Below are 15,050 nucleotides of genomic sequence, written 5' to 3'. Positions count from 1 at the left end.
AGCTTACAAAGAAGCCATGGCCAGTTTGGGCGTAGGATTGCGGTATTCTTCTCCATTCCATTCTGAGGGAAATTCTGTGGAAAGAAAAAAACGGGACATAAAGCTGTCTATAACAGCTAGGGTATTAGGTTCGGTTGATGGGTGGGTGAAACACCTTTATGGGGTCCAGCGCACACTTAATAAATTGCTAAGAAGTTCTCTAGGGGGTGTCACTCCATACAAAGTTCTATTTGGAACTAGAATATTGGTACCGGTCCATCGATATGCAAAGCACAGAGATGGAAAATAAGAAATTTGATATCAAAGATCGTTTGGCTGTTTTACAAGATTAAAATGAACTAAGAATGGCACAAAGCAATGTGATACTGAAGCCAACCATCAATGAGGAAAAACCATCTGTCCCAGCAAGGCCTGTCTGGATCCAAAAGCTTGGTGATCTAGTCAGAGAAACGATCGCGGACAAGAATGAATTTGGGCCTTCTTACAGACAACCAGTACCTGTCCTAGCAATCCACAGATCAAAAACAGTACTTTGCCGCCCCTTGCTGGTAAAAAGGAGAAAAGATTTGTGTCCATCGACCTGATCAAACCACACTATGTGGCCGATACTATGCAATAGGCCAAGTGGACTCCGCCAAAGTAGCAGACGCACTCCTCTAGCTACAATCCAAGATGTTCAAACTGAGAGACTCATCACCTTTGAAGATTCTGCAGTGAGAAGTAAAGGAAAAAGCTATGGAACTTGTCCCTCTTGAAACCCAAATAACAGTTCGTCCTGATACACCTATCTACAACGAAGTAACAAGTGATCAACTGGTTCCAGCAAATTCCACAAATCCTGATTTAATTCCAACCTTTGACAGAACTGCCTCTGGCTATTTCATGAACTTTGATACGTTTTCTGAGGATCCCAGCGAACCTGAAACAACACCTGCACAAAGAAATTTCAAAGAACAAGCAACAGATTTTTTTCATCTCATGAAAAAGACTTATCTGGTTTCACCATGGATTGAACTATGGATTGTTTTGGGAATATTCTTCTTTCTACTTTGGTTAGCTCTGGTATTAACTCTGGGTATGCTGATAAATGAAAGATGTATTCAAGTGGACAAAGCAAGTAAAAGAGTGAACTTACTTCTCCAGCCATACAAATCCTCCCATCGTGATGAAGCCAGAGGTATAGTGTGGGACCGAACCGAATATGACATTTGTGGCCCGTCGGAGCTTTTGAAGATTCCACGTTTATTTAAGATTTCATTAAGTGACTTTATTACCTCTAGTACCTTTTCTGATGATTGGGACTTCAAGACTGTTAATAAATAACATGATGTCTGATCTAGTGATGTCTACTGTATTCACAAATCATGAATATTTAGAGGGTTCATCAGACTATGAAAAAATGTATTGTTATAACCACTATGGTCATCATTTCTTGCATAAATCTGCAACATCTAAAAATGTATTTATGTATAACCAATGGGAACATTGTCCTACACCTCCAAAGGGAAGTTCGAAAACTTTTGCAATGAAATTTCCATATTTTTTAGGCTACAATTTGTCTAATCCAGATACATTTTACTTTAAAAATGTGAAAACGACAGGAACGAAAAATATGTTAACAAATACGAAACAGATTTATTCTGCAGCCTTTATTGCCCAACTGTCTAGACAAGGTTTCAACTTTTGGAAAGACAACGTTGAGACAAAAACTGTCTGGGGTACAAAAGATTGGCAAGTACAGGGGTAGAAGCTTTGTATAGAGCCTGTCACATCCCTGAGCAAATTATGTTTTTGAATGACACTGTCCAGCAAACGTCTTGCCTTGGATTAGCCAGGATCAAAGACATGAATACACCGACCATACCTATATCTGCAAGCAATAGCACTACACGGGGGAAGGTCGACGTACATAATATAATGCATCACAACAGATCAGTTCCAGAATGGAATAAATGGTTGCTCTGGCCCACAGACACAAATTACTGTCAAGATCGATTCCTGAACAAAACACAGGGTTTCACTATCAATAGGCCAGACCCAAGCTATGTTCAAAGACAGCATCCAGGGGTAGTAACAACATACAGTGTAGGGAAACTATGCCTTGATTGGCTACAGAAAGCTACACTGAAGGATGTAAAACAACACATAACTTTACTTCAAGAAGGCGAAGACCTTAGGGTATTCTTGCTAGGACCAAGAAAACCGCGTCCAAAACATTTCATATATGCCGGTATCTACGCTGCTTATAATGAAGCATGGAAGGTTATCCAAACAGAGACTGCAGAACGAATACGAGAAATGTATCATATTAATTTAGAGAAAACTCTCTCTGCAGTAGACAATGGGTTAACGACTCTGTCGTCCAGAATAAATTCATTGGACAGCATTGTGTCTTCTGTCATAGACATCATGGAACAGGACTTGGTCATGTTACAACATGGTCAGTCTCAGCTACGTTCTATCATGCTATTGGGCTGGACACTACAAAACCTGGGTGCAGGCTATGTGCCTTGGCGTTGAATCAACACTACGTCACTGTTTTCAGAATTCAATCTCACTGATAAGCAGATCAGACTGGCACAAAGGGGAGCAGACTACACTATGCTGAGGATTGAAAAACTGGAAAAATTACCATTCACGGTGGCAGAAAAACCAGCTACTACTGAGTAGATCATACATGATAAAATTACTCTGCCTGTTACAACTTTCCATTTTCAATATTGCCTAAGACATATGCCAGTTGGCAAATATGAAAGGTTGGGTAAAGGATACAGACATCCTGGGATTTACCTTACACACATAGATGTTGGAGTAGGGAACGTGAAGTGTTTCTTAGCGGTGAAAACTGTGAACACACACTAAGCGGTTCTCTCCTTTTTCAGGGTATTAATTTACAAGGGACCTGTGATGGTTCCACTACAAACTTATCCTGTCACCTGCTAGGTTCACCGGCTGCAGTGATTAATCCAATTTTTGGCCAAGTTTCTAATGGGAGTTACATTATGTTAAATGATCACAGCTGCTGTGGCATGTTGCCAGGTATTCCATATCTAGTTACGGTTACATCCAGGATCACTTGCTGTATGCAAGTCTTGTTTCCACAAATAGACACAGTCAGGGAGTCGATTTTGTGGCCTTCACTGAACATCTCTTCTATAAGAATTGATACTTTAAGCAGAATGAAAGCCATTCTTTTACAAAAAACAGTGCCACTGACCTCGGCTAAAGAAACCTATGATCTCCAAGTCGCAAGATACATACCCTTTTGTATACAAACTGTCCTGTACATTTTTCAGAAATGTTATGTCGTATTTTAAACATGTCTGATACGAGCGGTATTATACATGTATTCAAGAACGTGTGTGCAGGACTGGTAGCACCTTTTCAAGCAGTCCTTGGAATGTTTTCAAACTTCGTGCACTCTGTGTTTGGCAGACTGCCGCTCCTTTTTTCACTCGTTGTAGGGATCCTATTTTTGCTCCTACTGCTACGATATGGCAAGCCTCATCACCAGCGTCACTCCAGGCACCATAGAGAGAGCTCTATTGGAGATGAAGTGTCGTGAGCGCATCGTCGAAATTTTGGGTTTACCTCATCTACGAGAATTAAACACCACATGGTTTCTGTCATTCAGACCAATCTGGCAAGATTGCATCTTACCTGTTCTACGCTGCCTGCTCTGCGGTGAAGAATGCACGCTAGACATCTGTCTAACACTCCCATCAGTCATGCCTAAGGATATTGATACACTGCTGGACCCGGTAACGGCCCATGCTCTGTGTTGTCCCCAGTGGCTACCAATCCTGATGACGGCATTCATTGAGATCTCACAGACACAAATTGCTACTGCTGAGGTATGAGAGGAAACAACAGGCACACAGGTAACATCCGATACGAACATTGCTGATGCTACCAATGCTAAAGGCGATAGTTCACATCTATGTGCAGTTAATCTTCTAAACAAGGTATTCCAACTTTCACGTACAACGGTAGATGACTTTTTGTCTACGGGATTAGAAGATTTCATGTTTTCTCCAGGCCCACACACTGACTTTTGATTCAGGCACACAGTGTTCCGATGAGACTCTGAATTTAGCCTTCGGTTTTTTCAGACAAGGGACTAACTTTGGAACTTTTTCCTATGATTAATTTTTTTTTCTCCAAATTTGTATTTTTTTCATTTTTTGGCACAAGTAATCTGCTTATAGTAGAACTATTCATAGAGAACAGAATTCTTTGAAAATCTACCAGGGACATTATGCCACCTTGTCACATCGACAATTGTTTTGTGTTAACCTGATATGAAATGGTTGCGGCCCTTTTTCTTCTGTATTAACGAGCCATTTTGTCATATGTATATATTTATGGTTCGTTCTTATTGGCATTTTCAATGCACGCATAGACTTAGAATGAAACATTGCTTTTAATATATACAGCACCTTATGCATAGCAATGGTTTTGGTAATGCATTGTTAGGGCATATGTTTTTAGATATGTTTTAGCATGTTTTAGATTATCATGCGATACTCTCTTTTAAACATGTTTAGTATGTTTAGGATTTAGTATTGTCATTTCTTACAAAACTGGAGTGGGTGTTGTGTGTAGATTTGGATTCCGTATGTAGGTTTCCCAATTTATGCCCTTATATAGGTACAATTCATATTTCCCGTATGTAGGCATAGAAAATCCAGCCCTGACTTAGGCATTGCCCATGCTCACCAAATACAGGCATGGTCTCCTACATCCGTCCATCCACATCAAAACGAGTTCTTGGAAAACCAGACTCTTAAGCCCTTGCTTGGATATTGATTTCTCTAAGAACTCATTTATTATGCATGAACATCTATTCCTTAGGGGTTCATTCATGACGTTCCGATGCCCGGCTTTTCCATCAATATAGGCATTCCTAAACACCTTCAAGGTATAAATATACCTGCACTTGCCCTGGCAAACCACGGTTCCGGTACGGTCCAGCTCGACTGCCTACTTGCGGTTCGCCACGGCAAGTTCAGAAGGAGATCCAGTCCCAGCCTGATGCACTGACAAGACACTGTCATCCTCCTCGCAGAGAATCCAGCTCCAGTGTTCCTGACTCCCCTTGCGGGGTGTTAGATATTGAGTCCTGGAAAGAGATTCCAACCTCGCACATTCTAAGGTATGGAGTAGACTAGAACTTAGAGAAATGTATGGCAACACTTGGCAAAACTAAACTATAGCTAGCTATACTTTAGAAAACAGCACCTACTTCTTACCTCGTACTACACTTAGGTTAGGTACACTGGGGTAGAACTATTTAGAAGCATCAGATGAGTATTCACATTTTAGCCTGTGTTTTTTATGTATGTATTTTATAAATATATGTCATAGCTACAAACTATGCTATTGCAGTATTATTTTATCTTACTGCTAACTCTATACATATTGTACTTTGCAGCCTGTCTTACGGATGTACCAGTTCATGTCTCTTGCATGAGAAATAAGACTGTTCAATAAACCCTTTTTATTGAAACGCCTGTCTCTTGATATCTGTGCAACTCTGTAGAAACGAAGCATGCACTTTTGACTGAGCGAAACTGTTATCTATTGTTTCCACGGTTCTGAGATTGCTCCGACTCTAAGGGAAACAAAGTTGTCATGTTTATGCGGCTGTCAGAAACTAATCCCTTCTTGTATATTCGAGAAGTTTCTAGTGACCTCTGAGTTAGCTGGCACACACAAGTAATTAAGTTTAATGTACTTGATAGAGACATACTGACCTCAGTCCTATGCCACATCTATAGTGTATATTATTCCAATGCGCAGAGCCTATCAGGGAAATAGGAACTACACTACAGACTATGCATTTACCACGCATGCCATTACAACGCAAAGGTATGCGTGGTAACATTTTACTCATGATAAAAGTTTGCAAGGTAAGTGACTCTACCCTACCCTACCCTACCCTAAACACTAATGTAGTACCCCGGCACAACTCTCCCCCAACCCACAGTCCTCTCCCTCCAATAACACGACACTACCCTGCACGACCCCCGACACTACCCTAAACTGTTAAACACTACCCTAAACCCTAAAACACTACCCCCACCAAAATCCTGCCCCCAGTTCGGTACCTACACTGAAAAACTACCCTGCACGACCCCCCAACACTACTCTAAACCCTAAAACACTAGACTACACTACACAAACACTACAACACTACCCTAAACCCTAAAACACTACCCCAAGCATGACCCTGCCCCTACCCCCAGTCCGATCCCTACACTGAAACACTACCATACACAACCCCCCACACTACCCTAAACCCTGAAACACTACACTACACAAACATTACAACACTACTTTGACACTACCCTAAACACAACAAAAGTAACCCCCACCCCAAGCCCAATCCCCCTTACCTCACTCTCCTTGTGGTTCCTTTCTCCTGCTTCCAGCGTCGTCTGAGGGGCAGTGCATGATATGGATAGGCATAGCATCGCATGCGTTGTAAAAGTGCATGCGATGCAATGGTATGCGTAGTAATGGCTATGCGTTGTTACACAGCATGCGTTGTAACGCATGCGATGTAATGGCATTGCATGGTGAAAACTGCGTTGAAATGGCTGTTTCCCTCACACGACAGGGACCAAGTCCAATGGAGTTGTGGCAACTTCCATCCTATCACTGTGCAAACAGGCTGAGTACCAGATTTGTACACCTAAAGTCTGTGACAGACATTCCCAGTAACAATCCATGGACACATTATATTTAGACACAGCATCATATACCTACTGATATCACAACTCTGAAATGTCCAAATGAGGATGTTATGGGGAAGGTTCCTAAAACAGATCAGCAAGGAAACCATACAAAAGACAACAATCTATATCAATTTCTACTGTACACAGTACAAAGGTAAATGCTACCTACGCAAAGCAACATCAACAACGTGGGCATGCGTCAAGACCTTTCTCCACAAACAGCTGTGCACAGAGTTTAACAAACCTGTCCAGACCTAACATGTATCCATGCACATACTCCTCATAGCTACACAACAACAATCACAGTAACAGACAAAGTAAAGACATCTCACAGCATACTTACACTCATGAGAAGAAGTTGTTGATCAGCTGTTGCCGCATGTCAACTCCTTCCTCTTCAACACTGTCATCATCATTTGGAATTTCAGGATCCTCTCTTCTAGAAGCAGGTGGGGTATCTCTGGTGGCTTTTTTACTGTGTGTACTTAGATGTTTTAAAGCGAGAATAGATGGTAGTTGGCCTGTTATATGTTCAGGGACTTTGGGTAGTATTTTGGTTGTGGGTTCCTGAGAACTAGCTGCCCTCATCCTCCTGGACCTTTCAGCAGCCTTCGACACCGTATGCCAGCGCACCCTGATACAGCGCCTCAACACCACCGGTATCCAAGGAGCGGCACTGGAGTGGATCATCTCGTTCCTCGCCGGAAGAACCCAGAGAGTCCGCCTCCCCCTGTTCCGTTCCGCAGCCACAGAAGTCATCTGCGGCGTTCCGCAGGGATCCTCCCTCAGCCCCACCCTCTTCAACGTCTACATGAGCCATCTCGCAGACATCGCTCACCAACACAACCTCAACATCATCTCCTACGCCGACGACACCCAGCTGATCCTCTCCCTCACCAACGACCCCGCCACCGCCAAAGCCAACCTCCAGGAAGGAATGAAAGACGTCGCAGAATGTATGAAGACCAGCCGTCTAAAACTGAACTCAGACAAGACGGAAGTCCTCATCCTCGGACCATCCCCATCTGCCTGGGACGGCTCCTGGTGGCCCCCTGCCCTTGGCATTGCACCCAAACCTACAGACCACGCCCGCAACCTAGGCTTCATCCTGGACTCCTCCCTCATGATGACCAAGCAAGTGAACGCCGTCTCATCATCCTGCTTCAACACCCTGCGCATGCTCCGAAAGATCTTACGATGGATCCCCACCGAAACCAGGAAGACGGTCACCCAGGCCCTCGTCACCAGCCGTCTGGACTACAGAAACACCCTCTACGCTGGAACCACAGCCAAGCTCCAGAAAAGACTCCAGCGCATTCAGAACGCCTCAGCACGACTCATCCTGGACATCCCTCGCCGTAGCCACGTCTCTGACTACCTGAAAGACCTGCACTGGCTCCCCGTCAACAAGAAGATCACGTTCAGACTCCTCACCCACGCACACAAGGCTCTACATGACACGGGCCCGAAGTACCTCAACAGCCACCTCACATTCTACACAACCACCCGCCAGCTCCGATCTGCCAGCCTCGCCCTCGCCTCCGTCCCACGCTTTCGGAAGTCCACCGTCGGAGGAAGATCCTTTTCCTACCTGGCAGCCAAGACATGGAACTCCCGCCCCACTCACCTACGGCTGACCCTGAACCATCTCTCCTTCAGGAAACAACTCAAGACCTGGCTGTTCGAGCAGTAGCAACCCCCCCCCCCCCTCTCAGCGCCTTGAGACCCCTGCAGGTGAGTAGCGCGCTTTACAAATTTGCTGATTGATTGATTGATCAAGTCTTGCAAAATGTCTCTAACCTCTGTCTCTGCAACATTTGGGGGTGGGTATGCTAGTTACATTAATTACAATATTTTCTTATGCCGTTGCACCTCAATAGCATGCATTAGAAAACAATTTAGTACATTTCCAATTTATAGTTTGTGGCGATGCACTTTCTTGGCTGTAGGTGTAGACCTTATGACTTAATAACCGTTTTCCTTTTTGTGAAGTGATGCATTTTGTGCTTTCTGTCATTAAATCTGTAAGTAGTTTAATAATATAACATATATTATAGTTACATTTTGCATGTTAGTTATTTGTATTTTAAAAAATGCAGCTATATTTATTTTATTTACTTAATAAATGTTTTATTGAGCTGTTTTGCATAGTTTTGCAGCTTTTCCTTTCAGCGTGTTTAAGCATAGAGCAGGTGTTTGTTTTCTGTTGATTAATTTAATTTGGTTGTTTTTGCTGGCTTGTCGAGGTTTAGGGAGTTAGTTTTGTGTTTGGTTGCTGTTTGGGTGAGTTTCTAATTTATCAAATGTGTATACTTACTTTCTTTCATATTTTTAGTGCATTGTTTTAGATGAGATTTTCTAGCAGTTTGTTAGTCTGGAAGTTGTATTTTTAATTTCAGGCAGTCTGTGTAAAATGATAAAAATGAAAGAGTGTGTTACTATTTACTTGTTAATTAGTCTTACTTATCTGAATAAGTATATTTTGATATATAATCTTTTGTAGGGAGCATCCGGCATAGTTTACTCTTCTTGCAGAGTTTATCATTTTTGGAGTAATTGTTTGCTTTGATTAGTGTGCCTTTTATATTGTTTGTTTGATTATTTGAGTATTTGTATTGGTTAATGTTGCTTACAGTGTGATTTTCTGGGTTGTTTTAGTATATTTTTTTATCAGCTAGGTCTTTGTTTGGTAAACGCTAATTTATGTTTTCTTTTAGTAGTATTATATATAAATGTATTTATTTAACTATGAATGTATTTATTTTGATATAATATTTTATATTGTTGTTTGTATTTGAATGTTTATAGTAAATAATAATGTTTTAGATACATTAATTGCATATTTTATAGGTGCACTATTGTTATGGGTTGAACATTTAATTTTAAGGTGATGTAATATATGGTAAATTAATTGTAGAAGTTTAATATAAGTTTTATGTTTATTTGAAGTGATTGGTTTATGTGAAAATTGTCTCTTTGGTGCTTTTTTATTGAATTTATCAGTTATTCTGACAATAATTTTGTAGTCAATATAGTGATAATTAATATTTTTCACAAGGTATATGCTTATTAGGTAGCAATATTTGTTTTTCTCATATTTTTGTTATCGATATGTGTGTGGTTGATATTACTCATTTTTATAGTTATGCATTTGTAGTCAATATTTTTGTTCTTGATAGTTAATTTATGATATTTGTGTTTCTCAATATTTGTTGGATTGATATTGAGTCACTGTTCCTACAAGGTACTACTTTTACTGACTTATGAAATTCAAAGTTTATTTATTTCATTACGTTGAGACTTTTTGTCTAATTTATGGTTAATATATATATCAGCATGGCTGAAGTTAAATTTGCCAGTGAAAGCCAGGCATGGCTATAATGGAAAACCCTACCAATCCTTACCCCACATTAAGGCCCAGATTTACATAGATGGCACAAAATGCATGACAGCAAGTAAATTCACTGGGCTGTGTTGCTTGAACAGCAGAGAGAAGAATAGCGCCATGTCTACAAAGATGTGTTGTTTTTCACTCTTCCTCTTGCTGCTGCACTTTGTCTGCCTTACGCAAACACAGACACCCTAATACAAGGGTGTTTGAATTGTGGGAATTACAGGTGTGGTGCTGGAATGAGTGCAAGGAGGAAGGCGTTCCCATTTTCAATGTCAGCTGTACAATTCAGAACACATGCAAAATGAAAAAATAAGGAGAAATGAAAACATTTCAACCTCTTAAGCCTGTCTCAGCAAAGTGCGGGATTTTAGCTCAAATCTTTGTCTACAGTTCTATGTAGGTAGGCATTGCATCACAGCACATTGATGGTTGAATTAAAATGCTCATGCATCACCCACGGAACAACCTCTTGATACAAAGTAACTCAAGGCAGCTCTTTGCCCAGTTTTGAGTTACTCCTGGTTACAATCGAAAGCAAATTTCAATTTGTAAATCTCACTCACTTTGCATCAGGTTTCTGTTAAAAAAGGAATGCAAACCTGATGCAAAATGTTTCTAAATCTTGGCCTAACATTTTGATAAAGAGATTCATTACAAGAACGTGTTGTCAGTTAGGCATGTTTGTACACAGTGCAACAGTGGTATATTTTAAAATCCTTACAGAAATTGTGCCACTGACCCTACCTTTATCTGGTCCTGTATTGTTGTTTTTCAGAAAATATTGTGAATGCTAAAATTGTAGGCCTACACCCTTGATGATAAAATCAAAGATACAAGTCCTATCATACAACTTGGTCAATGCCAAAATGCCATGACCAGCTAAAGATAATATTGGTGAAGCGAGCAGAATTTCGAAAACTCTGTCCCCCTGTGAAATCCTTGTGTCAAATAACTTTGTTTGTGACTGTACATCTGCATTGTGTGCCCACTTGTGTGATGTTGCTGCTTGCTTGAAGTGAAATGTGGAAGGTGAGTGTGATGCAATGTGGAATATGGGGAAGGTAAGAGTTCTGTGGGTTGATGCTTGGGAGGTGAGAGTTGAGAATAAAGGGTCTTTTGGATACCAAATGGAGAGTGTATCATGTCTGCAACTAGAATCTGTTTGCTATTGTGTAGATGATTAGTAAATAAATATTGTTCTCTCATGAGGCTAAATGCGCGTGCTTTTTTTCAAAAATCAATTATGTAACATAAGTGTGTTTTCACTGCAACAAGTAAGTTGCTTTCCATGATTAAGCCATTTTAGAACAGGGCTCATGTACTTTACAATAAAATAGCACCGCTCAATGTCTGCAAATAATATTGCATCAATACAGTTGCTTTACAAGAACGAAATACTGTTAATGCACTGTGTTTGAAAAACCTTTGGAATCACAATTGCAGCATCAGTAAATTTAGCCAAGTTGCTGAACTGAGAATGCTAAGGATGGGATGACATGTCCCTTCAGATTCTTGTTATTTATAGCTCCAACCTTGCTGCTTTGGTGAATTCAGTGATTATCTCATGCCAGGGCTGGATGACAAGAGCTAGGAGTTTTCAACCCTTATCCCAATCATTCATGGACTTTAATTTTCTGTTAATGGTTAAAGGCTGACATAGGGAAGGAATTGTGGAATTGCTTGGTAAGGTAAACAAGGACTGTGGTGACCTATAACTTTCTGTTCCTGAAGCTTTCCTGCAGGCTCAGTGTCAGGATTGCCAGGGATCAACCAGGGTCACCAAGCACAAGCCAGAGATAACAGCTGCTATTACTGGCAACCCCGTTATAGAGACATTTCTTGATAGTTTTAACTTTCATCAGCAGAGATTGCTTGCACCACGCTGTTTTTGCTTTCCTCATTATGTGTTTACATTTTAATGTAAAACTCATTTATGGAGTGCAGCCCTTATGATGCTTGTCCACTCCACACTCTCCCACACCAGTTTTGGGTTTGTATAATTTAAGTTATGAATCAAATCTGGATCACTTGATTGCACATTAATGCTAATCGTTTGAGCAGAATATGCCATAACTTTTCTTTCGTCCCTCCCTCTATTTTCTATATATCCTCTTATGCTTTCAGGTGCTCCCATTGGCTTTGCATCACAATTCCCAACATTGTTGTATAAAAGGAGGGGATCGGTTTCTTTGCAAATAAAAAATCACCAAAAAAGACCCCTGAGGATCAGAGTCTTGAAAGTTTAATAAAAGAGATGATGTTTTGTGGACTTTTTGCAGTTTTTCTGCTCAACACTGTGGCCACTACACCAGGGCCTTGGGGTCAGCTGTGTGATTTAGCAGACAGGGTAAACATTCTGAATAACCTATCCACCAAGACCCTATGCTTTCTGTTGAATGAGCCCCTTTTGGCTCTGTTGATGGTTAGCTTCCTCTGATTACCTGATGGGGTAGAGGCCATCAGAGGAAGGGCATTACACGACTCATCCTATATAGGGTGGGCAATGTGATATTCTTTTTTTCATGGCCATCACTGCCAGGTAAAACCAGGTGGTGAAAGACAGATAATAATAATAACTAAGCCCGGGCGGAGCAGGCTGAGTTGCTCCACGCAGAGCTCCACAGAGTTGGGCAAAAACTCATTGTAGCTCCGCGCCTCCACGCCCCTCAATAAGGAGGAAGGCAGCCTGGAGATGCTGCTATAAAGTTAAGTGTGTTTTATTTACCTTAATTTTCATTTTTGTTTTTCAAAATATTTATTGAGGGGGGTAGAGGCGCGAGGGTCCGGGGCTGAACTCCGCTCCGCTCCACTTCGGAGTCAGAATTTTTGCATAAACTTCGCGTTCTCCGTGGAACGGTAGTATGCAAAAATCCGCAAGCTCTGCAAGCTCCGCCAGCGGAACGGAGTTCCTACCCATGATTAATAATAACCCTCAGGCTCTAGGAGACAACTCCCAGAGTATGAGGCCCTTTAGCCTTTCGTTTTTCAGAAACAAATTCCCATGCTGGGAGTTTTGTTTCTGAATAACAAAAAGAAGTTTAATAGTTTGGAGGAACTGATGGAATTAACCCACCAAACATTTTGTTCCTTGAAGGAAACTTCTGTGATGTTAGTTCCTCTCAAGTTACAGTGAGAACTAGGGGTGGGCGGAATTTGCGAAATTAACTTTCGCAAATTATCGCGAAAATGTTTAAAATTATCGCAAACAAGCGGAAATATCGCGAAGATGCGGAAGTTTTTTTCCGGCATGTTCGCGAGATTTTCTGCATGGTTGCGGGTCGCCAACTTACCCAAGTGGTTGCTTGTGGGCGCGGCCATCTTGTTTCGAGTTGTCTCGTGGTGCATGATCGCGAGAAGAAAGACGTGATCGCGCGACGCATGACGTCACTGCGGGTGCGAACTGTCGCGAGACAGAGCAAATGGCTAAAAACAATACAACATCTCATGGAGAACGAGACCGGATCAAGAAAACTTGTCGGCGAACGCAGGGATTCAGGTAAGGCGATCGCGCGCGCGCGAGAATGTATTATTTTACAGCGCGAGCAAGAAACAAATTATCGCCAAGCTGCGGAAACCGGAATTTTTGACATTTTCGCGCTCTCCGCGGAACGCGAAAATGTCAAATTATCGCAATTTCCGCAAACGGAACGAAATTTTCGCCCAGGCCTAGTGAGAACCACTGGGCTGGTGGTCATCTCTAAACTGCGCTGTATATTTCCACTTTCACAATGCAGTGCAGCAAATAATGTTGCTGCACTATGTCGAATGAAAAATAAGTGGATCTACTCATTTATCTTTGAGACTCACACATGATTCATTTGAGTAAACTCAGATTGTCAGGAGTACATTTTATATATTTATAAATGCAAACACTAGCAATAATATATGTATAAATGCAAACATTCACTTCTTGTGATATGAACTACAAGGTCCTGATAATCATACATTCATTCATCCCATTCTGAACTTGCATCCACACCCAAAATGAGAGAGGACAGCAAGGGAGTGAGAGAATTTGATTGAAGAGGTCAGGGATGAGGAGAAATGTGAATTGCCGAAGAGAAGTGTGGACACGCAAGAAGTGAGTGTGATCCAAAGGTGAGGGCTTCTGTTAGAACAAAGGGGAGATGTGAAAGAGGAATGGGGGGACTGGAGAGGTGTAAGATACAAATAGACAAAAATTTGAATGTAGAGACGGGGTGAATGATGAGTGCTGAGGGGCACGGGAGGTGACAGGGCCAGAGAGGCCATGAGATAAATGTGAGAGACTGTTAGAGATGAGGGCAGTGAAAGGACAGAATGGCAAGAGGTGATTAAAGATGAAGTGAGAGGTTGAATGGGGAGAGTTCAGAAGTTGTAAAAAGGGGTGAAAGAAAATGACCTGCAAAGTGAGAGAGGGATCAGGGGTTCGGAGAGGAGAGAGGGATGGAAGGGAGGGGGTGAGAGGAAAGCTGCATGGGTAAAACGGCTTAACTGTACACAAAACCGCCAGGGTTTTAAGGGACCCCTGCTTCTTCCGGTCAGGGCCAGGTGAGCTTCTAATGTGGCAGCAGGTATTGCTGCAGAGTGGAAGGCCCTTCACAAAGGTTGACTTGAAATCTTTCTGATGATGATTGCTGTATTTTGGTTATAAATGGGTACTGATTGGGTGAAATCTTTCCTCAGCGTTACTGTGTGTAACAAATATCAAAATAATGAAGCAATGCTATCCCAAAATACGTGGCATCACATAACCTCATTTACATTTTCATCCCACGCAATTTAGTCAACAGGTTTAGACATTTTTGTCAGGAGGGGGTCCTTATGCCTCAAAATGTTGACAGGTGGGTCTCGGCATCCAAAAGTTTGAAGACCTCTGGTTTAAAGTCTGATTCTTGTTTTATAAACAGACTAACTGATAAAGTGGAACGTGTTGT

The sequence above is a fragment of the Triturus cristatus genome, chromosome 4_2 (genome assembly GCF_964204655.1).
Source record: "Triturus cristatus chromosome 4_2, aTriCri1.1, whole genome shotgun sequence".
NCBI lineage: Eukaryota > Metazoa > Chordata > Amphibia > Caudata > Salamandridae > Triturus > Triturus cristatus.
The sequence above is the reverse complement of the archived record's forward strand: the minus strand, read 5'-3'. Positions refer to the sequence as shown.